The sequence below is a fragment of the Pipistrellus kuhlii genome, unplaced genomic scaffold (assembly GCF_014108245.1).
Source record: "Pipistrellus kuhlii isolate mPipKuh1 unplaced genomic scaffold, mPipKuh1.p scaffold_m20_p_5, whole genome shotgun sequence".
In the NCBI taxonomy this organism is placed as follows: domain Eukaryota; kingdom Metazoa; phylum Chordata; class Mammalia; order Chiroptera; family Vespertilionidae; genus Pipistrellus; species Pipistrellus kuhlii.
This window is the reverse complement of record NW_023425551.1, coordinates 78,203,126-78,224,689: the sequence shown is the minus strand read 5'-3', so window position 1 is coordinate 78,224,689 and position 21,564 is coordinate 78,203,126. Positions and strand designations below refer to the sequence as shown.

At 37.7% G+C, this 21,564-nt stretch overlaps 1 protein-coding gene and 1 long non-coding RNA gene across 4 annotated transcripts in view; one reads left to right on the top strand and one right to left on the bottom strand.

Moving 5' to 3' along the window:
- ZFAND3 (zinc finger AN1-type containing 3) overlaps positions 1 to 21,564 on the top strand; it is a 246,361-nt gene that overhangs the window by 65,439 nt on the left and 159,358 nt on the right. The gene's annotated exons all lie outside the window — the stretch shown is intronic.
- The window catches only part of LOC123651410, a 28,515-nt gene continuing 15,351 nt past the window's right edge, over positions 8,401 to 21,564 (bottom strand). The window contains exon 4 of the long non-coding RNA XR_006740102.1: positions 8,401 to 8,553. This is a non-coding gene — a long non-coding RNA (uncharacterized LOC123651410). The remainder of the gene's footprint in view (positions 8,554 to 21,564) is intronic.

Below are 21,564 nucleotides of genomic sequence, written 5' to 3'. Positions count from 1 at the left end.
AGTGGTTGACTTCTTAGATTTATGATTCCTTCATGGAGTTGAAGCCTTCATTTTTCCTTTTTTTTTTTTTTTTTAAAAAAGAACTTTATATCTAAATGATCTTATATAAAGCAACTAAGTCTTTACTACTTGAGATAATGATTTTTCTTTTAATCTTTTAATTGAGATATATTTAACTTAATATTCCTTCTTTATCACTTTATTTTTGTCAAAGATAAACAGAGCTGGACACTGGTTAAAGTGGTAAGGACAGCTCTTAATCAGTAATTTACCGCTATAATAGAAGGTCCTGTGTGAACTGAACTCAACTTGGATTTGTGCAGAGGGACTGGGCATTTTATTTATTTATTTATTTATTTATTTATTTAAAAATATATTTTATTGATTTTGTACAGAGAGGAAGGGAGAGAGATAGAGAGTTAGAAACATCGATGAGAGAGAGTCATCGATCAGCTGCCTCTTGCACACCCCCCACTGTGGATATGCCTGCACCCAAGGTACATGCCCTTGACCGGAATCGAACCCGGGACCCTTCAGTCCCCAAGCCGATGCTCTATCCATTGAGCCAAACCGGTCTCGGCGGGACTGGGCATTTTAAAAGGTGAGGGACTAGACAGGGTTTGCTATTTTGGCCCAATAGAGTCAGGGAAGTGACAAATTACAAAGGGTTGATCAGTGTAGTAAATGATAAGGTGGGCGGTGCCTCTTAGTTGACAACCATGGAAGTTAGGATTCTGCAGAGATGGAGGGATATGAGACCCTCTCCTTCCTGATGACCACCTTTTAAAGAATGGCTGTCATGTCCTTGAGCAAAAACTTCAGAATTGTAGGAGAGATGTATACAGATCTCCAAGGGTCACAGATAATTCACAATTGTAAACTCTTTTTAGTAAGTGCTCTAAGATAGGGTGCTCTGGGGGCTCTAGTCAGATGTTGGTTATAACAAACCTTAAATTCTTTTGGCAACCCTAAGCAGGCACTTACAAAGGGGCTATGGTCAACCCTAGGGATGGGACCTTGAGCTGTTAGAAACTATTAGTGTTTAAATCTTTTACTGTTGTGGGAGAGGAATAGATGAAATCATTTGTGATAAGAGTCTATAGTTTTTATAGGCCAAGGTTGAGGCCTACTTGAGAAAGGGCTCAAGAGGATCCTAGCTAAAGTTTGGTAAAAGGGAGAATCTGTCATTTTTTATCTTCTATTCATTATGCTGTTTGAGCACCGAAATAATCAAAGTATAAGCTTTAGACCTTTGTATTTATGTCTAACCTAGGCAATAAGTGGGAAATAGTTGAGAGGGCTGGGAAAACTGGCAGTTTGTGTCTATTAATGTTTAGAATTTGTCAAATACTTCAAATCTTTAAAAGGAAAGATATTGGTAAGTTTGGTTTTTAACTTTTAGCAGTATCTGCTATGTTAAACAAATATATTATGCTTTTTTTACTCTTCATATCTACAATTTACAGGTATGAAGAGATGTTTCCTCACTGATGAGAGTTTAATTTTATAGTAAAAATGAAAGTAGCAGTAAGACAAAATGTTTTGTGGTTATTCCCATAATAGGGTTGCAAATTCTTTTATCATAGCAGGTAAATTAAAAATTTTTTGCATTAACCTGCTGCTCTTACTGCTTGGAACTATACTCTAATCTCTTTTTCTGCCTTTATTCCCTGTTAGAAGTTAAGAATAGAAGTGGCTTAATTCTAGTAACCCTTGAAAGTTACTGCTGAATTTTGAGGATTTGCAATAAGAAGAACAGAGTGAATCTGAAATTTTTAAGGTTGTTTTCTTCTAGACATTGTGGTGTATCCATCAGGGAAATAGTATTAAAATACCCACTCCAATTAGTTATTTTATAGGTGAGGTTTGGGCAAGATAGTGGAATCAGTGTGCTTCTCATACTTTGATTTTGCAAATCACCTTTTCCCAGAAGAAAGGCAGCTTCTGGTTTTAAGATGAAACATTTTTTTCAAGAAAAATATTTAAATATGATAATATTACATGCAATAAACAATTATTCAAGAAAAATGATCTTACATATAATAATATTACATGCAATAAATATTAATATTTTAAGAATAAAAGGATTTTAAGTATAATGTTATCAAAACTGTACTAACATTAATATGATATCACAAAATTGTAGGAAATATTAAAAATCTGCAAATAACAGGATTACTTCTATTATATTCCAGTATATATTTTCCTCCTTTGGCTCTATTTTTGTTCATCACTTCATGTTGTTCATTATATTCCACAAATGAGTGAGATCATGTGATATTTATCTTTCTCTGACTGGCTTATTTCACTTAGCATGATGCTCTCCAGCTCCATCCATTCTGTGCAAATAGTAAGAGTTTCTTCTTGTTTACAGCAGCATAGTATTCCATTGTGTAGATGTACCACAGTTTTCTAACCCACTCATCTGCTGATGGGTGCTTAGGCTGTTTCCAAATCTTAGCTATTGTACTGCTATGAACATAGGGGTGCATATATCCTTTCTGATTGGTGTTTCTAGCTTTTTGAGATATATTCCTAGAAGTGGGATTATTGGGCCAAATGGGAGTTCCATTTATAATTTTTTGAGGAAACTCCATACTTTTGTGAATGACCCATGTGCACTTGAGAAGGATGTATATTCTGCTATGTTGGGGTGAAATGTTCTATAAAGATCTGTTAAATCCATCCAGTATATCCTTTAGAGTCTATTTCCTTGTTAAGTTTTTGTCTGGAAGATCTGTCCAAGGTTTTTAGATTCACTTGTTGATAGTTACGTATTTGTTGTTCATAATTTTTATCTTTATTTACTTTCTCTTCTAAAAGAACCCCCTTCAGCAATTCATATAATTCTGGTTTGGTGGTGATGAACTCCTTTAGCTTTTTTTTTATTAGTGAAGCTCTTTATCTGGCCTTGATTCTGAGTGGTAACTTTGCTGGGTAGATTATCTTTGGCTGTAGGTTATTACTATTCATCACCTTGAATATTTCTTGCCATTCCCGTCTGGCCTGCATGGTTTCTGTTGAGAAATCAGCTGACAATTGTAAAGGTGCTCCTTTATAGGTAACTACCTGCTTTTCTCTTGCTGCTTTTAATATTCTCTCTTTGTCTTTTGCTACTGGAATTTTAATGATGATTTGTCTTGGTGTGGTCCTCTTTGGATTCCTTTTGTTTGGAGTTCTGTGCGCTTCCTGGACTTGTAAGTCTAATTCTTTCCCCAGGTAGGGGAAGTTTTCTGTCACTATTTCTTTCAGTATGTTTTCCATATCTTGCTCTCTCTCATCTTCTGGGACCCCCATAATTCTGATGTTGGTTTGCTTGAAGTTGTCCCAGAGGTTTCTTACATTATCTTCAATTTTCTGGATTCTCTTGCCTTCTAGCTTCTGCGGAGGAGTGTCTTCTGGCTCTTTATGTTCCAAATCTTTGACTTGATTCTTGCGATCTTCATTCTGTTTTTAGGACTCTGTGTAATATTTTTTATTTCAGACAATGTCTTCTTCATTTCTAGTTGATCCCTTATTAATTCTAGATGATCCCTTTTCATATCCTCATAGGTCTTATCGACCTTTTCTAGGAAATTCTTGAAAAACCTTATAAGCGTAGATTTGAACTCTATATCCAGTCGCTTTTTGTCCTCCATTTCTTTCATTTGTGATTTATTTTGTTGCATTTTTGCAGCTTCCAAGGTGGATCTCTTGTAGATAGCATTTAGTTGGGTCATGTTTTTGTATTCATTCAGCTACCCTACACCTTTTGATTGGAGCACTTAATCCATTTACATTTAGGGTTATTATTGAGAGGTACTTATTTATAGCTATTTTAATTCTATATGGTTAGGTTTCTCTCTCTGTTTCTTCTTCTCAGCAATCCCTTATAGCAATTTCTTCAGCATTTTTTTAATGCTGGTTTGGTGGTGATGAACTCCTTTAGCCTTTTTTTTTTTTTGTCTGATAAGCTCTTTATTTGACCGTATATTTTGAATGATAGCCTCGCTGGATATAGTAATCTCAGTCTCAGATCCTTGCTTTCTATTATCTTGAGTACTTCATGCCATTCCCTTCTGACCTGTAGAGTTTCTGATGAGAAATCAGGTGTGTCAGCCTTATGGGAACTCCTTTGTAGGTAACAGGTTTTTTGTTTGTTTTATTTTTTTCCTCTTGCTCCCTTTAAGATTCTCTCTTTGTCTTTAATTTTTGGCATTTTATGATGTGTCTGGTGTGGGTCTCATTGGGTTCTTCTTGTTTGGGGTTCTCTGTGCCTCCTGAACTTGTATGACTTTTTCTTTTACCAGGTTAGAGAGTTTTCTACCATTATTTCTTCAAACACATTTTCTAATCCTTTCTCCCTTTCTGCCTCTTCTGGCACACCTACTATTCTAATGTTGCTAGGTTTCACTTTGTCCTGCAGCTCCTTTAAGCTGTTCTCATGTTTTTTAATTGTTTTTTTTCTTTTTTTTAATAAATAAATCTTTATTGTTCAGATTATTACAAATGTGTTCCTCCCCCCCCCTCCCCCAATTTCTACCCTCCACCAGGTTCCCACCCCACCCTCTGTCCTTTCCCCATCTCCCATTGTCCTAATCCATAGGTGCACAGTTTTTGTTCAGTCTCTTTCTGCACCCCCACTCCTCCTTTCCCCAAGAATCGTCAGTCCACTCCCCTTTCATACCTCTGATTCTATTATATTCACCAGTTAATATTGTTTATCAGATTTTTTAATTCCCTTGGTTTTTAGATTCACTTGTTGATAGTTACATATTTGTTGTTCATAATTTTTATCTTTATCTTCTTCCTCTTCCTAAATAACCCCCTTCAGCAATTCATATAATTCTGGTTTGGTGGTGATGAACTCTTTCAGCCTTTTTTTTTTTTTTTTTTTTTTTTTTTTTTTTTTTTTTTTTTTTTTTTTTTTTTTTTTTTTTGGTGAAGCTCTTTATCTGGCCTTCGATTCTGAGTGATAGCTTTGCTGGGTAGAGTATTTTTGGCTGTAGATTCTTGCTATTCATCACCTTGAATATTTCTTGGCATTCCCGTCTGGCCTGCATGGTTTCTGTTGAGAAATCAGTTGACAATTGTATGGGTGCTCCTTTATAGGTAACTACCTGCTTTTCTCTTGCTGCTTTTAATATTCTCTCTTTGTCTTTTACTCTTGGAATTTTAATTATGATGTGTCTTGTTGTGGTCCTCCTTGGATTTCTTTTGTTTGGGGTTCTGCGGGCTTCCTGGACTTGTAAGTCTAATTCTTTCCACAGGTAGGGGAAATTTTCTGTCATTATTTCTTCCAGTATTCTTTCAGTATCTTGCTCTCTCTCTTCTTCTGGGATCCCCATAATTCTGATGTTGGTTCGCTTGAAATTGTCCCAGAGGTTTCTTAAACTATCTTCAACTTTCTGGATTCTCTTATCTTCTTGCTTCTGTAGAGGAGTGTCCTCTGGCTCTTTGTGTTCTAAATCTTTGTCTTGATTCTTGTGATCTTCCAGTCTGTTTTTAGGACTCTGTGTAATATTTTTTATTTCAGACAATGTCTTCTTCATTTCTAGTTGATCCCTTATTATTTCTAGTTGCTCCCTTTTCATATCCTCATAGGTCTCATTTATTTTATCAACCTTTTTTAGGATATTCTTGAATAACCTTATAACTGTAGTTTTAAACTCAATCCAGCCTTTTCTTTTCCTCCATCTTCTTCCTTTGTGTCCTTCCTCTTATCTGCATTTTAGTTGTTTACCTAATTTGACGGAATAGTTTTGTGTGCTAGGTGTTCTGGTAGAGCCCAGTAGCACAGCCTTCCCAGTTACCTGCAGTGGACAGTCTTGGTGTAGCCCTTTGTGGGCTGTGTGTGCAGTCTTATTGTTAAGCCTTCCTTATTGTTGATATCACTGGGAAGCGTTGATCTCCAAGCCAATTGGCTGTGAGGATCAGCAGTTTCTCAGCTAGGAGGGCTTCTGTACTCCACTTGGATGGGGCGGGGTCTTGGGGTGGCGCAGACAATCTTTGGTTTCCTGTCAGTCTTGCCTTAGAAAAGTCCTGTTTGTGGTGAGTTTCGGAAGATTGGTTGCAGGCACGCACACCTCTTTGGTAAAGGCACAGACAAGCTTTGGATTCTGGCCAGTCCCTCCTTAGTGAAAGCCAGTCTCTGGGAGAGCTTCTGTGCTCAGCTTGGATGGGATGGAGTTTTGGGTTGGTGCAGACAAGCTTTGTTTTCCTGTTGGCTCCTCCCCAAGTTCCTCAGTAATGGCCTCTGGCTTCACACACCTCAGAGAGATCTCTGCCTGCTTCCTGACAGTCTGGCCTCTCTCCCTGCCTGGGGCCGTCTATCAGTAGGGTGATTCTGTTTTCCTCTTGAACAAGAAAGCCAGCTGCGCGTTAGCTGTCTGCCCTCTCCGAGCGCCAGTAGCGAACTTGGCCCGGCCCCACTCTCTTCGCGCACCGGGAGTAGGCCAGCAGCAATCTCTGTCCGGCCCTTCCTCTCCATGCGCCAGCGCCTTTTCGCGCGCACAGTTCTCCGTACCTTCACAGTTCCTGAGGTTCAGTGTGCCTTCTCTCAACTTCTCAGATGGCAGAGCCTCCTCTCAGCTAGCCGTCCGGTACTTCAGGGCAATGCCTCCCCTTTTTTCCAGTTCTAAATTCAAATTTGTTGTGGTAGGCTGCATTCGGGTGTCTACCCTATGCCGCCATCTTGGTTTCTCTTTTTTTTTTAGGTTTTTTTTTTTTTTTTTTTTTTAAGTTCTCTAATAATTTTATTGATTTTTTACAGAGAGGAAAGGAGAGAGATAGAGATAGAGAGCTAGAAATGTCGATGAGAGAGAATCATCGATCAGCTGCCTCTTGCACACCTCCTACCGGGGATGTGTCCGCAACCAATGTACATGCCCTTGACTGGAATCGAACCTGGGACTTTTCAGTCCGCAGAGCGATGCTCTACCACTGAGCCAAATCTGCTTGAGTGATATTTTTTAACTCTGTCTTCTAATTCACTGATTCGATCCTCAGCTTCTCTTAATCTGCTGTGTATTCCTTCAAATGTGTTATTTATGTTATGCCATTCTTTATCTCAGACTATTCTTTTTTCAAAGTTATATATCTTTTTACATACTGTTGAACATTTTAAAAATCATTACTCTGAACTCTGTTTCAGATAAATTTCTTATCTCCGCTTCATTTATCTCTTCTGGAGAATTCCCTAGTTCTTTCATTTGGGGGTTGTTTCTTTGTTTACTCATTTTGGTTGTCTCTCTGGGTTTGTGACTGTATTAGATAGAACCTCTACACCTCCCAATCCCTAGTGCAGTGGGCAGCAAACTGCGGCTCCCAAGCCACATGCGGCTCATGAGCCTCGGTTTGCCCCTCTGTTGACTAATGAGTTTGCTGCCTCTGGTAGACTAAATATTGTGATGTAATTGGAAGCTGCGAGGATTAGGCAATTGTGTCATATTGTGTGCAAAGAGATAAAAGGGTAGGATAGACAGTGGTTGGCAAACTCATTAGTCAGCTGCAGTTTGCTGACCACTGCTCTGTGCAAGACAGTGTTAAAGGTTGTTTCTGATTAATTGGATCAGGCAAAGATTCAAAGCCTGCAGAGACTTCCTGTCTACAGACTAATAGGATTGCAATCATCCTCACGTGTGGTAAGAGTTTTTTCAACAGGGTGGGGCAGTTGCTTCTGCCTGGAGGGTAATGGTTACTTTTAATCTCCTAAGTGGCCTCAGGACAAGGTGCTTTCCAGTAAGTAAGGTGTGTTGACTGTCTTTCCCCCAGGGAAGGCAGATGTCTATGTGGGAAAGATGTCCTCTGCTGCATGAAGGAATGGATCAGCTCAGAAAACTTGGGGTGTCTGCCTTCTGAGCTCTGTCCCCCAAGTCCCGACTCTTAGCTTCTGCTCTCATAGCTCCAGTCTACTTCACCCTCTCTCTGCCAGAGCACAAGGTGGGAATTTTTGTGCATTGGCCCTTCAGGAGGGTACCCAAACTTTCAGCTGCCACTCCCTGGCAGACAGCACCCCACTGCTTTTCACAGCTAAATGTTATGTGGGTACCGTCCTTGGATTTGGTGCTCTCTGCTGGGGAGTCCAGCTTTGGGATTAGATCCCAGAGTTCTCAGTGGCACCCCCTCACAGGTGAGATATCTTCCAGAACTTCAATCCTGGGTGCCCTTTTGCGCTTCCACCCCTCCTACCAGTCTCTGTGCGGTCTCCATCTTTGATTCTTGAGTATCAGAGTTCTTTCCTGTGAGTTTTCCGTTGATTATTCAGGAAGTCTTTCCACATTTCAATTGTAATTCCAGCTTGTTCCTGAAAGCATGTCTGTGCAGCATCCTGCTACTCGGCTGGCATTTTTCTAAAATGAAGCATTTGAAATAGGGCATGTCTGTCTGCCCTACCGGCTCAGTGTCTCAGCTTCAGACCAAAGAGTCCTGGGTTCGATTCTGGTCAAAGGCATGTCCCTTGGTTGCAGGATCCTCCCCAACCTGGGCCCTGATTGGGATGCATGCAGGAAGTAACAAATCAGTGTATTTCTCTCACATCGATATATTTCTCTGTCTTTCCCTCTCTCTTCCACTCTCTAAAAATCCTTGGGTGGGGATGAAATAGGGTATATCTGTCTTTGTAATTCTTTTGGTTTTGATTTTTTTTAAAAGCTGAAAATCCAAGAAAGATTTCTTATTTATAACACTTATTGGTTATATATTTGTTGAAAAGAGTTCAGCTCATCAAATTCTTTCAATCATTGTGTTGTCTATTGGAGGGTATCTGTCTGTTATGAGTGTATGAAAAACCAGAATATTATAGAAAGTAATGTAGTAAACATCCACAAGCCAACCCAGAATTAACAAATACTAATATTTTGGTCTATTCCCCTTTGTAACATTTTAAAAGGAAACTAAAATTTCATAGTTTTCTTTTATCTCAGTTATCCTTTTTCCACTTCACAGTCAACCACTGTTTTTTTAAATTATTTTCAGAGAGGAAAGAGAGGGAGGGAGGAGGGAGAAAGGGGAAGGACAGAGAGAGAGAGAGAGAGAGAGAGAGAGAGAGAGAGAGAGAGAGAGAGAGAGAGAGAGAGAGATATGAAAGATGATGAGAGAGAATCCTGCACACACCACACTGGGGACTAAGCCTGTAATCCCAGGCATATAGCCTGACGGGGAATCAAACTGTGGTCAACAACCACCATTCTTATCCTTGTAGTTATACTTTTATTATGAATGAGTATTTATGTAAAATATGATTCTGTTTTAAAACTGTAACGTATAAGTAATATATAATACTAGTCATTCTACAACTTGCATTCTTTTTTAATAATGCTTTTAGAAACCAATCATGATGACACATATTACTTTAGTTCATTTTAACTGTTAAAATAATCCTATTAATGTCCTGGAGCACTTTCAGTTTATGCCTTTGTGTACCAGTGAATATATATAACAGCGTCTCCTTTGGTACTTCTCAGTGTGGTTGATGAATTATTAGTCACCCTCATTATTCTGTGCCCCAATTTACCTACTCTTCTGTTAATGAACATGTAAGTTCTTTTCAACTATTGTTTTTATATCACAATTGCAACCTCATGTTTTCTCTATTTTTAAAAAATTAACCCATTTGATTATATTAAGACTGTCTCCTTATTAGAAACGCTATTCTCTGTGGGGTGGCTTCGTTGTTTTCAAATGAAAGCAAGACAAGGGCAGCAGGTCCTTAATTGATTAGAAAGCTGAGCTCTGGCAGCCCTTTCAGACCTGGTAGTCTACAGCAGTTTGCTGTCTTACTACCAAGCATTCATAAATTGTGTGGCTCAGAGTTATGCTAGTCAAGGTAAGTGAAGCAGTATGAAGATGTTATGGAAATTATGTCAAGAACAGCCAGGACCGGTTTGGCTCAAAAGATAGAGCGTCGGCTTGGGGACTGAAAGGTCCCAGGTTCGATTCCGGTCAAGGGCATGTACCTTGGTTGCGGGCATATCCCCAGTAGGGGGTGTGCAAAGGGCGGCTGATCGATGACTCTCTCTCATCGATGTTTCTGACTCTCTATCTCTCTCCCTTCCTCTCTGTACAAAATCAATAAAATATATATATATATATAAAAAAAAGAAATTATGTCAAGAACAATTGTTGCACTTCTAATGGGAAACAAAATGCTCTGTTTTGTAAGTAACAGAAAGACAACACCTTTTAGTCTTTAAGTAGAAAAAGTGTGACTATGTGTCAGTACTTCAGGCCCGTGGTCGGCAAGCTGTGGCTCTTGAGCCACATGAAGCTTTTTGGCCCCTTGAGTGTAGCTTTTCACTCAAATACCACGCGTGGGCGAGTCTATTTTGAAGAAGTGGCATTAGAAGAAGTTTAAGTTTAAAAAATTTAGCTCTCAAAAGAAATTACAATCGTTGTACTGTTGTTATTTGGCTCAGTTGACTAATGAGTTTGCCGACCACTGCTTTAGGCGAAAAGGAAATTTAATAGTTACTAGGTCTTTTAAGGTACTTTGACTATCATTTAGCTTTATTTCTGTTCTCGTTTGTCTAAAGTTGTGGTCTCTATACTGGTGCAAGGGATTGTCCACTGAGAGAAAATTGTAGAATTTCTACTTAAATCTATTTTTATTATCCTTTACATATTAATTTTTATAATGTACACAACATAATTGCCAAATTATCACAGATTTGGTCACTTAAACAACAGAAATTTATTCTCTCACAGGCCAGAAGTCTGAAATCCAGAGGTCAGCCAGCAGGGTTGGTTTCTTATGGATTCTGAGGGAGGATCTATTCCATTCCTTTCATTGGCATCCCTTGGCTTCTGGACATTACTCAGGTCTCTGCTTTATCTTCACATGCCCTCTCACTCGTGTTTCTCTTTTTTACTCTGTCTTTTCTAAGGACAAGTGTCACTGGATTTAGGGCCCACCCTTATGTAGGATGATCTTAACTGGAAATCTTGAGTTACATTTGCATAGGTGCTTTTTTTCAAATAAGATTATATCCATAGGTTTCCAGTGGACTTTTTTGGGAGGTTGTGGTCTGAAGGGATGCGGGAGAGAGGTTGAGGATGGGTCACACTATTCAGTGCACTGCAGGAGTATATAATTATTTAAAAAACAACAACAGACAGGTAAGAGGTATGTGCTCAAATTTTATAGTAATGTTATACTGCTACCAAAGAAGTTTGGAGACCCCTACTTCTGAGATCTGCTTGGGTTAGATGTGGTTGGCCCCTTTTCTGTATAAGATACTCTCTTGACTGCACCATGCTACAGATATTTAGTATAATTCTTGATCTGGCTATTTTCTTTGTGCTTGAATGAGAGGGTTACAGTGAGGTTGCTTTTTGACACTTTTCCTGGTTATAACAACCATTGCACTTAATTATTTGTCCATAGTAGAAATGGCTGGTAAAATGATAGGGCTTTATTTTCAGACCGTTAATGTATAATTAAAATGTGATCTTTAATATACAAAATTTTCTGTCAATTAAAAATGTCTCACTGCTCAGCTGGTTCTTTGTGTGTAAACTAGAGCTAGCTGTATGTTAATAATCCTATTACCAAAGATTTTTTGTTTGAATTTCCTAACTTATTTTTAGAATAAATATTGTATATAGAGAAGAAAAAAAATACTTTAACCTAACACTTCTGGTTGGGAGAAAAAAAATAAGGGTATGATCTTAAAAGTGGAATTCCATAAAAAGGTACTTAAAAAAGAAGTGGAACAAGAATTAATGTTTGTGAAATAAGATAGAAGAAGGGCAAGGACAAATATCCATGTTTTTAAAAAGGTGATAAAATTCTGAGATGAAATAATTGCAACAATAACTAAGATTTCTTTTATAATTTATTTTTTAAAATACATTTTTATTGATTTTAGAGAGGAAGGGCTGAGAGAGAATCATTGATTGTCTGCTTCCTGCATGCCCCCTACTAGGGATCAAGCCTGCAACCTGGGCATGTGCCCTTGACTGGAATCGAACCCAGGACTCTTCAGTCTGCAGGCTGATGCTCTGTCCACTAACCCAGAGTAGGACAGCCCTTTTATAATTGGAATCAATTTTACATAATATCTCATTTGATCCTCACAACTTTGTTGATTTTGTATCTCTGTATTCAGATGAGGAAACTGTGGCTTGGATTTATTAAATAATGTTCGTTCCAAAGATTAAATAAAATTTAAAGCTAAAAACTGAGATTTGATATTAGGTGTTTAGACCAGCGGTTGCCAACCTTTCGGACCTTACGGGCCACCGGTTGACAAGCCATGGTTTAGAGTTAGACTACAAATCTCCCACTATTTGATATTGTTAGAAGAAAAGGTAGTAGGTGTAGATGGAAATGTACTGTAAAACCCTGTGAGGACGTCATAGTAGCATTGTTTTGCATTTGTGTGTACGGTAGGTTAGGGCTATACATTTTCCTTGTATATGCTCTTTAATTCAGTTTCAGCTTGTCGTTAGGTGTCCAGGGAAAATCAGAGAAACAGTGCTGGAAGCTTCAGAGTGTAGCTAATTTGGGAAAGGTTCGCATGTATGTTGGGGGCAGTGTTTTTGTCTAATGCTTTTTCTATTTTGGTGGTGCGCTATTCATTTCTTAACATCTTTCTTGTTTATGTTCGCATAACTTTTAGCTCATTAACCTTGCTCTCTGCACTGCATAGTGAAGCACCATTTCTAATTTAGTCTCCAGTGCTTAGCTTCGAATAAGGTTTAAAAAACAAAACAAAACTGGAGGTGTGATTTAATTGTAGGGCTATTTGCACATTGTCGGTATAAAGGCAGAGATGAAGTTCATATTTAAACAGTGCAACCTGCAGGTTTCATTTATTAAACCTGCTTGTTGGTATTTCCATTCTCTCATACATGAGTGCATAATAATGTTGAAAAAAAATTCTCGTTTTGTTGTATCCATACTTAGCAATTTGGTTGAGTTATGGGAGAGCACCGAATCCTAACTGCTAGACCACCAGGGAGCCTCTGGTTGAGTTATGGAAAAGCCTGTCCTCTGCCTCGTGTATTTGCTCATTTGGAAACCTTGTATAGTTTATAGAGACACTAGTGATTTGTTCCCCAGTCTCCCTGTGGGTTTTATTCCATATTACAATCTAATTCCACCTCCTACTCCCATACTCCTGTGCCGTTAAGATGCAGTTTGTTTCATCGTGTGTTTTTGTAATCCAAACTGAATGTAATGAGCTATGTGCTTCAGGGACCCGGCTTTGCCTTGCCAATTAGAACAAAGCGGTTACTGAGAAAGAGTATGTTTTAAATAAAACATGGCACCTCTGAGTGGGACTGACACTCATTTGGGAGTAAAATAGATGGTTTTAACTCTTTGACTCACAAAGAAGAGCCATTACTAAAGATCAATAGTATTTTTGGGGAAAGAGGGGTAAAGATTTACCTCCATAACATACAGGTTTATAAATTTCCTCATGGACTAAATTAAAATTTTGTCCTTTCAAGTCCATTTTTTTTTCTTTCATAATTAAGACATGTTAGCAAAATTCTCTAACTTCCTGAATATTTAACCAATAGCTGCTGGCAGTTTCTGAATTTTGAACTATTCATGCATAGAAAAGTGAGGATATGCAACACCATGGCTGGTAGCCTGTTTATTTTCTAATAGATCAAGCCAAGTTTTCAAATTAATAGAGAATCCCCAAAAGATACATGAAACTTATGAGGCTAAAATATAAGGTGTGTAGGCGCATGGCTGTTATTTTTAGATGATAATAGAATTTTGTGTCATCAATGACTTAAAACTAATTTTAGCAGCTCTTTTATTAAACATTTGAAGGAAAAATGTCTTTAAGTAGATATTTATAGGCTGAAAGTTTACTGCTCTACTCCAAGGGAGACTCCCTCCAAAGTTGGCTCTGGTATTGTATTTGTATCTGCACTAAAAATAATAGAGTTCTGTTTTTAGTTTATATACCAAAGAAATTTAAGAAATTCAACATTGGCACAAGGAAAACACGAAGTTGCTTGTGTTTTTCCTGTTTTCCATTGGACTTAGACAACATTTTAACATTTACTAACCTATATAAGCAAGAGAGAATAAAAGGAATACGTTCATATGGAACACTTAAAAAGTATGTACATATACTTTGTTGAAAAAAATTGTTTCTGGGAAAATGAGCTCTGTACTAGAGAAAACTAGTTTAATTGGAGAAAATTAAACTAAATATATACATTTCTAGCACTGTTCTATGAAAAGCCCTAATGATGCTCTGAAGAGACAGTCATTATGACAACATTATTAAAATGCTTCATCTTCCATTTACCCCCCCTAAAATATATCTTCATTGATTTCAGAGAGGAAGGGAGAGGGAAAGAGAGATAGAAACATCAATGATGAGAGAGAATCATCTATTGGCTGCCTCCTGCACATCCCCTACTGATCAAACCCGCAATCCAGGCGTGTGCCCTTGACTGAAATCAAACCTGGAATCCTTCAGTCCACAGGCTGACTCTCTATCCACTGAGCAAAACCAGCTAGGGCTCATAATCCATTTTTGAAGATTAATAATCATTTTGATAGTACTTTAAATTTGAAAAAAATTCTGAGTAAAAATAAGTAAGACATATGTGCTACTACTTTCTCCTTAGCATGGTTCTAACCTGTACCTGAACTAACAGGCCAGGGCAGATCACTTTGAAATATTAAACATCTTCAGAAATCACTGAATTAGCTAGCTTTGCATAAAGTGATAGTGGTGTTTTCTTTGATTCATATGGTGTAAGATTGAGTAGCTGTTAATTTCTGTGCTTGAAGCACAAAGTAATGTCAGAAAGAGACTCTCAAAATTTCTTTTAACACAGATCCTACCGAGACTTCTAATGGCAACTGAAAGCTAGATTGTTCATTTCTTCTTTGCCATGTTTTGTAAGATGTTTTTAGGAAGTCTAGAAGTATTGACTCACATTGATCATGTAACATTAGGAAATGGTGATCTTAGACTATTTGATTGGAAGGAACATTGATGACAGAGTATCATTGATCACCACCTCCTGCACATCCTCTACTGGGGATCATGCATGCAAATCTGGGAATGTGCCTTGACTGAGAATTGAACTTGTGATCTCTTGGTTCTTGTGTCAGTACTCAACTGCTGAGTCACACCAGCTAGGCGAAATACATTTTTTATGCTTCTCTCGACCAGAATTTGTCTTTATTGAAAAGAAAGCAAAAAGCAGTAAATTCCTTTTCTTTTAAGATGATCGATGTCTTGTGTTTTGGCCTATAATGGGTGTCACATAGAGATGGTGTCACTAACAGCTTGTGTAGCAATTTAAAAACATGGGTAATAGCAGTGCTGGATATTAATATTTTGTATTTGAGGAATTGGGAAATTGCATATTATCTAGAAAATAGCAAGTGAAGCAGATGCATTGGAACATTATCGGCAGTGGTAGTCACTTTGGCTTAATCTTTATAAAACAAAAATTAATGTTTTGCCTAAAATACTTTTTTATATAGTTGTCATACAAAGTAATTGATTTTGTTTTAAGCAAACTTTTTCTTTTTTTTTTTTTTTTTGGTGTAAATATTCTGAGTTTGAAAAACACAGCTCTTGCTTAAGTGCTTGACAACTGGACACTTGTGGCCCTCAGCCCTTCTATTGTATGTTGAGTCCTTGTTAAAATTCTGTGGGTGCTTCTAGTTGCACCATAAATCAAAATTCAGAGAACCAGCGACACCCTAATATCACCCTAATGATGTTTTTGATATTCCAAAGGGCTGGTGTATTTTGTCTGTTTAGTGGCTTCATTGAAAGGTTGTCCTTTGAAGCTCTTTGTGAGTTTTAGATGTAAATAAATGCACAGTATTTAGGGCAGAAATTCAGAGTAAGAGAATGGAGGGGAATGTAATGGCACACAACAAACTTGTCTTTTATTTTTTTTAACTGCAACCAAGGGAACCTTTTCAAAGTATCTTGTAAAGGTCAGTTTTCATGTATTGTATTTTCTATCTCAGCTTTGTGTGACTGAATAGAGACTATTTGGCTTCTTGATTTATAAGATATTTACCTATGATTCTGTATTTTGTGAACACCTCACATTGTCTTTACTGTGGCCCCACCCTTGTAATAGAAAACAAAGACACAGGTTGCACTGACAGAAGCTCTTCCTTATAGACGTTTGTTGCATAACACAAAAGAGCATTGGCCTTCGAGTAAAAGTAATTGTTTCTATTTTTCAAAAACAAATTAGGTTTTTTCCTTTGTGTACTAGTATGTTATAAAGTATCAAGATACTCTGTCTCAGTAGTTCATAGTTGGGGCTTATTCCCTTTATTCTGTCGGGCCCTGATCTTGGTTAGGGGAGAGGGAAACATTTTTTTCTTAACTGAAGTTAACTGAGTTCAATTAAATTATTATCTCTCTCTTTTAAAAAAATATATTTTATTAATTTTTTTTACAGAGAGGAAGGGAGAGAGATAGAGAGCTAGAAATGTCGATGAGAGAGAAACATCGACCAGCTGCCTCTTGCACACCCCCTACTGGGGATGTGCCCGCAACCAATGTACATGCCCTTGACCGGAATCGAACCTGGGACCTCTCAGTCTGCAGACCGATGCTCTACCGCTGAACCAAACTGGTTTCGGCTAAATTATTATCTCTTAAGTTCACTGTGCTTTAATTTCTCACAATATTATCAAGGAATTGTTTTTTTACTGTTTTGGAAACTAGTTTTAAAAAGTTTTGCAATAACATGGTGAATCTTAAAGACATTATGCTAAGTAAAATAAACTAGTCACAAAAGGACAATTAATTATCTTTCCACTTCTATGGGTTACCTAAGAGGTGAAATTCAGAGAGACAGGGAATGGCGGTTGCCGGGTTGGAGGGAGGGGGAAATGGGAAGTTGTGGAGATGGAAGGTGGTGATGGTTGCACAATGGTGTGAATGTACCTAATGCCACTTAACTCACTTAAAAAATGGTTGAGATGGTAAATTTGATGTTACATGTATTCTGTCATAATTAAAATAATTATTAAAATAAATGTTTAATCTTGGATTTTGAGTACAATTTTGTTCTCTGCATTTGCCAAGAATTAGTCTTTATTTAAATTTCTCTTATTAACAAGAGGTTAAGTGTTTGTTTCAGTAGCACATATACTAAAACCGGAGATTTAGTGTGAATATTATTTCTTTGCAACCAATCTATTTTCAGTAGAGGCAAAAAACCTAAAAATATTTACAGAAACAAATAAAATTTAGAACTGAAAGTAGTTTTTCCTCTTTGTGTTGTGTATATAATTATCAAAGACAGTGTAGTGGCTCTGACTTCAAATCTGGAATATGAGTTAATTTGTCAAATGGAGGTAATTATACTTTTTTCTCTAGGAATCAAATGAGATGATGTAGATAAAAATCTCTTTTAAAAGTATTATTTTTAAAAAAATATATTTTATTGATTTTTTACAGAGAGGAGGAGAGAGGGATAGAGAGCTAGAAATGTCGATGAGAGAGAAACATCGACCAGCTGCCTCTTGCACACCCCCTGCTGGGGATGTGCCCGCAACCAATGTACATGCCCTTGACCGTAATCGAACCCGGGACCTTTCAATCCGCAGACCGACGCTTTACCACTGAGCCAACCGGTTTCGGCTAAAAGTATTTTTGTCAAAGTACTGTAAGCACATAGTCAAAATAATCCTATATAATAAAAGGATAATATGCAAATTGACCAAACAGCGGAACAACTAGTTGCTGTGATGCGCACAGACCACTAGAGCACAGATGCTCATGCAGGAGCTGCCTTCTGGTGGTCAGTGTACTCCTACAGGGGGAGTGCTGCTCAGCCACAAGCCAGGCTCATGGCTGGTGAGTGTAGTGGCAGTGGTGGGAGCCTCTTCCACCTCTGTGGCAGCACTAAAGATGGCTCCCCAGGGGCCTAAGCCAGTACTTGGACATCCCCCGAGGGCTCCCAGACTGTGAGAGGGCACAGGCCAAGCTGAGGGACATACCCCCCACCCCGAAGTGCAGTGGCTGCTTCTGAGGGAGAATGGAGGAAATAGGGAGGTGTGGGGTGTTTTATTACATAGAGGCCCAGTGCATGCCCCACACCTCCCTATTTCCTCCATTCTCCCTCAGAAGCAGCACTTTCATTTCTTCCTGCTGTTTGTTCTAAATTTATACTCTCTGCATTTACCATTAATGTACATATATAGCTGTGCTTTGATTTAGCACTATTAGTCATTTTTACTTTTTATTAATTAAAAAGGTTTGCTTTCTTATTCCACCCTGTTTTATCTTCTCCTCCCAAATATAGTTATAGTGAAATTTTTGGTTAAATAATTCTGCATTACTTACATTATTATAGGTATATAATTATTATGACCTATAGGACATTTTAGTGTACTGTGGATTTCCTTTTTCTTTCCACAAAGTATTTTCCAGAGATATTTGTTATTTCTATTTTAATTATATTGTATTCAGAAATATGTTGTATAATTTTAGTTCCCTTATACTTACTGAGATTTATTTTTGTATCCTGAAATACTATCTATCTTGGTAAATACTTTGTGTGCATTTTGAAAAGAATGTTTATTCTGCTTTTGTGGGATAGTGTGTGGGGTAGGTCAAGTTGGTTGAAAATGTTGTTCTATGTACTATCTTTGCTGATTTTTTGCATACTTGTTCTGTTGAGAGTGATAATGAAATATCTGACTATCAAGGTAGATTTTTCTTTTTGTTTCTTACAGTCCCATCATATTTTGCTTCATGTGTTTTGAAGTTCTGTTACTAAGTACATAAATTTTTAGGATTTTTATGTGTTCTTTGTGAATTGATTCTTTTATTATTATGAAATGACTGTCTTTATCCTAGGTAGTAGTATTTGTTCTGAAATCTACTTTGATATTAATTTATCCACTTCAGCTTTTATTAGGTTAGTGTTTGCATGGCATGCTCCCCCTCCCCCTTTAAATCTATTTGTGTTTTTGTATTTAAAATGCATTTCTTATAGGGATCATATAATTAGGTCTTTTTTTTTTTTTTTTTTTTTTTTTAATCAACTCCAACAGTTTTACCTTTTAATTGGGGCATTTATACCATTTATATTTAGTGTGATTATTGTTATGATTAGGTTTAAATCTTATATTTAATCAAATAACATTTTGATATTTGTTTTATACTTATTCTGTTAGTCTCTTTTCCTGCTTTCTTTTGTATAATTGAACTTTAAAATATATATATATTTTATTGGTTTTTACAGAGAGGAAGAAAGAGGGATAGAGAGGTAGAAATGTTGATGAGAGAGAAACATCGACCAGCTGCCTCCTGCACACTCCCCACTGGGGATGCGCCCGCAGCCAAGGTACATGCCCCCAACCGGAATAGAACCTGGGACCCTTCAGTCCACAGGCCGACGCTCTATCCACTGAGCCAAACCGGTTTCGGCTGACATTTTTTATGATTCCATTATATCTCCTTTGTTGACTTATTTTTGTTTTATTAGTGCTTACTGTTTTAGTGTGTATTATGATTTTTAACTTCTCACAGTCGGCTCAAGGGATATTATGTTGCTTCATATATAGTATAAATGTCTTATAATAGCATGCTTTAATTTCTTTCCACCTTTGTGCTGTTGTCAGACATCTTACCTTTGCATATTTTATAAAACATTTACTACTTTGTTACTTATTTTTGTGCCAGTAGTCAAAAATTTTTTAAATCTTATATATTTACTGTATAATAACTTTTAATGCTTTTGACATAGACCTTTATATATATTTAAATCTGTTTTTATTGATTTCAGAGAGGAAGGGAGAGGTAGATAGAGTTAGAAACCACAGTGAGGAGAGAGAATCACCAATTGGCTGCCTCCTGCATGCTCCTTACTGGGGATAGAGCATGTGCCCTTGACTGGAATCAAACCCAGGACCCTTCAGTTCACAGGCTGACGCTCTATCTACTGAGCCAAACCAGCTGGGGCTAGGTCCGTATGTTTATTAGGTATTATTTTCATTCTGTCTGAAGGATGTCCTTTAACATTTTTTGTGGTGAGAGTCTACTGGTGATTTTTTTTTTTTTTCCATTTTAGTAACTTTGCAAAGTCTTAATTTAATTTAGCCTTTGTTTTGAAGATATTTTTACTGAGTGTAGAATTTTAGGTTGCACGCTTTCTTTCTAAGTTTGCTTCGTGTATTAAGTTTTAGAAGATTTGACCCCTTCAGTTGTATCTGCAGAATTAAGTGTCATCTTCAGGGTTAGTACCCAATTGTAGGCTTCAGTTAAGAACTTGGTGAAGAACTAAAGAGCTAAATTCATGGTGAATACTGGAATATGGCATTCTTGGCAGCCCATTTTACTTTCAGAATTCTCTTAAGTGCAGGACTTTGTTTTTGGGCTGCAGCTTTAAGGACATGATGCATCATGGCCTAACACAATACAGTGGTCCATAAATCAAGCTGCAGTCTAGCTCTGTGAAATTAACGTACAACATCAGAAAACGTTTCAGTGCTATCAGTTTTTCCATAGTAGTGATGGTTTCCTGCAAGTGCATTTAGCCTAACTTCATCAAGATAGAAATTTTAGTATTGGAATCATATTGATGGCTTCAAAACTGAGAATTTTGTACTCTATTGTTTTGTGCACAATGTTAAAAATAGATTTTTACTTTCAAAGTAAACCTATAGTTTAAAGCAGTTAGCATAACCAGGTATTTCCTGTTGGCTGTGGTGGTATTTTATCTGTGTTGTTTCATTATTCAAAGGATGTTGTTTGAATAATACAGATACACATTATGGCTAGATAGATATGGTAATGAGTTTACATAAATTGTCAAATATATAAATATTAATAGCTGAATCTAAAACAATTTGATGTGAACACTATTGAACCTTACTAAAAGACCTTGTCCTTGTGCTTCTTGCTTTATGTAAATGAGCATTTTCTGGAGCTGCTTCCTGGTTATATCTGTACTTTCAACATCTTTCTATTAAATTGGCATAACTTTTATCTTCCAGTCTCAGAATTAAATTGAGACCAAATAAAAGCAAGTTCTTCAGGCTTTTAATTTAAAATTAAAATGTTTCCTTCTAAGTCTGTTTCCCACGGCTCAGAAGTAGGCCTCCCACCAACACAGGGCAGCTATGCAACCCGGCTCCCCAAGCAGACCAGGGTCCTGATTCTCCGCGCGAGAAGCAGCATGGACTCTCTGCATGCATGGGATTCTTGAGTCTCAGTGCATGCACTCTGAGTACCTGTGACTCTAATTCTTGGCGTATGCACACACAGGGACCCTGATACATGGTGTGAGGTCACACCAAGCAACAGAGATTCCGATTCTCAATTCTTGGTGTGTGCACTTGGGGTCTCTGACTCCTGGCGTGTGTTAGGGGACTCTAATTTTGGGCATATGCCCATGGGGACATTTTTTCAGCATGGCAAATGCAGTGTACCTGATTCGAGGTGCATGCACGAGGCTGCACTGTGTGGTGGTGATTCTGACTTTTGTTGTGCATGGCTCCCACCAGCCCATGGCAGCCACATGTCTTGGTGTCAGAGCTCTTAAGTGACACTCAGGTGGCACAACGCTCCCACTACACATGGCCTAGTCCCCCGCAACTCTGTGTTTGGACCT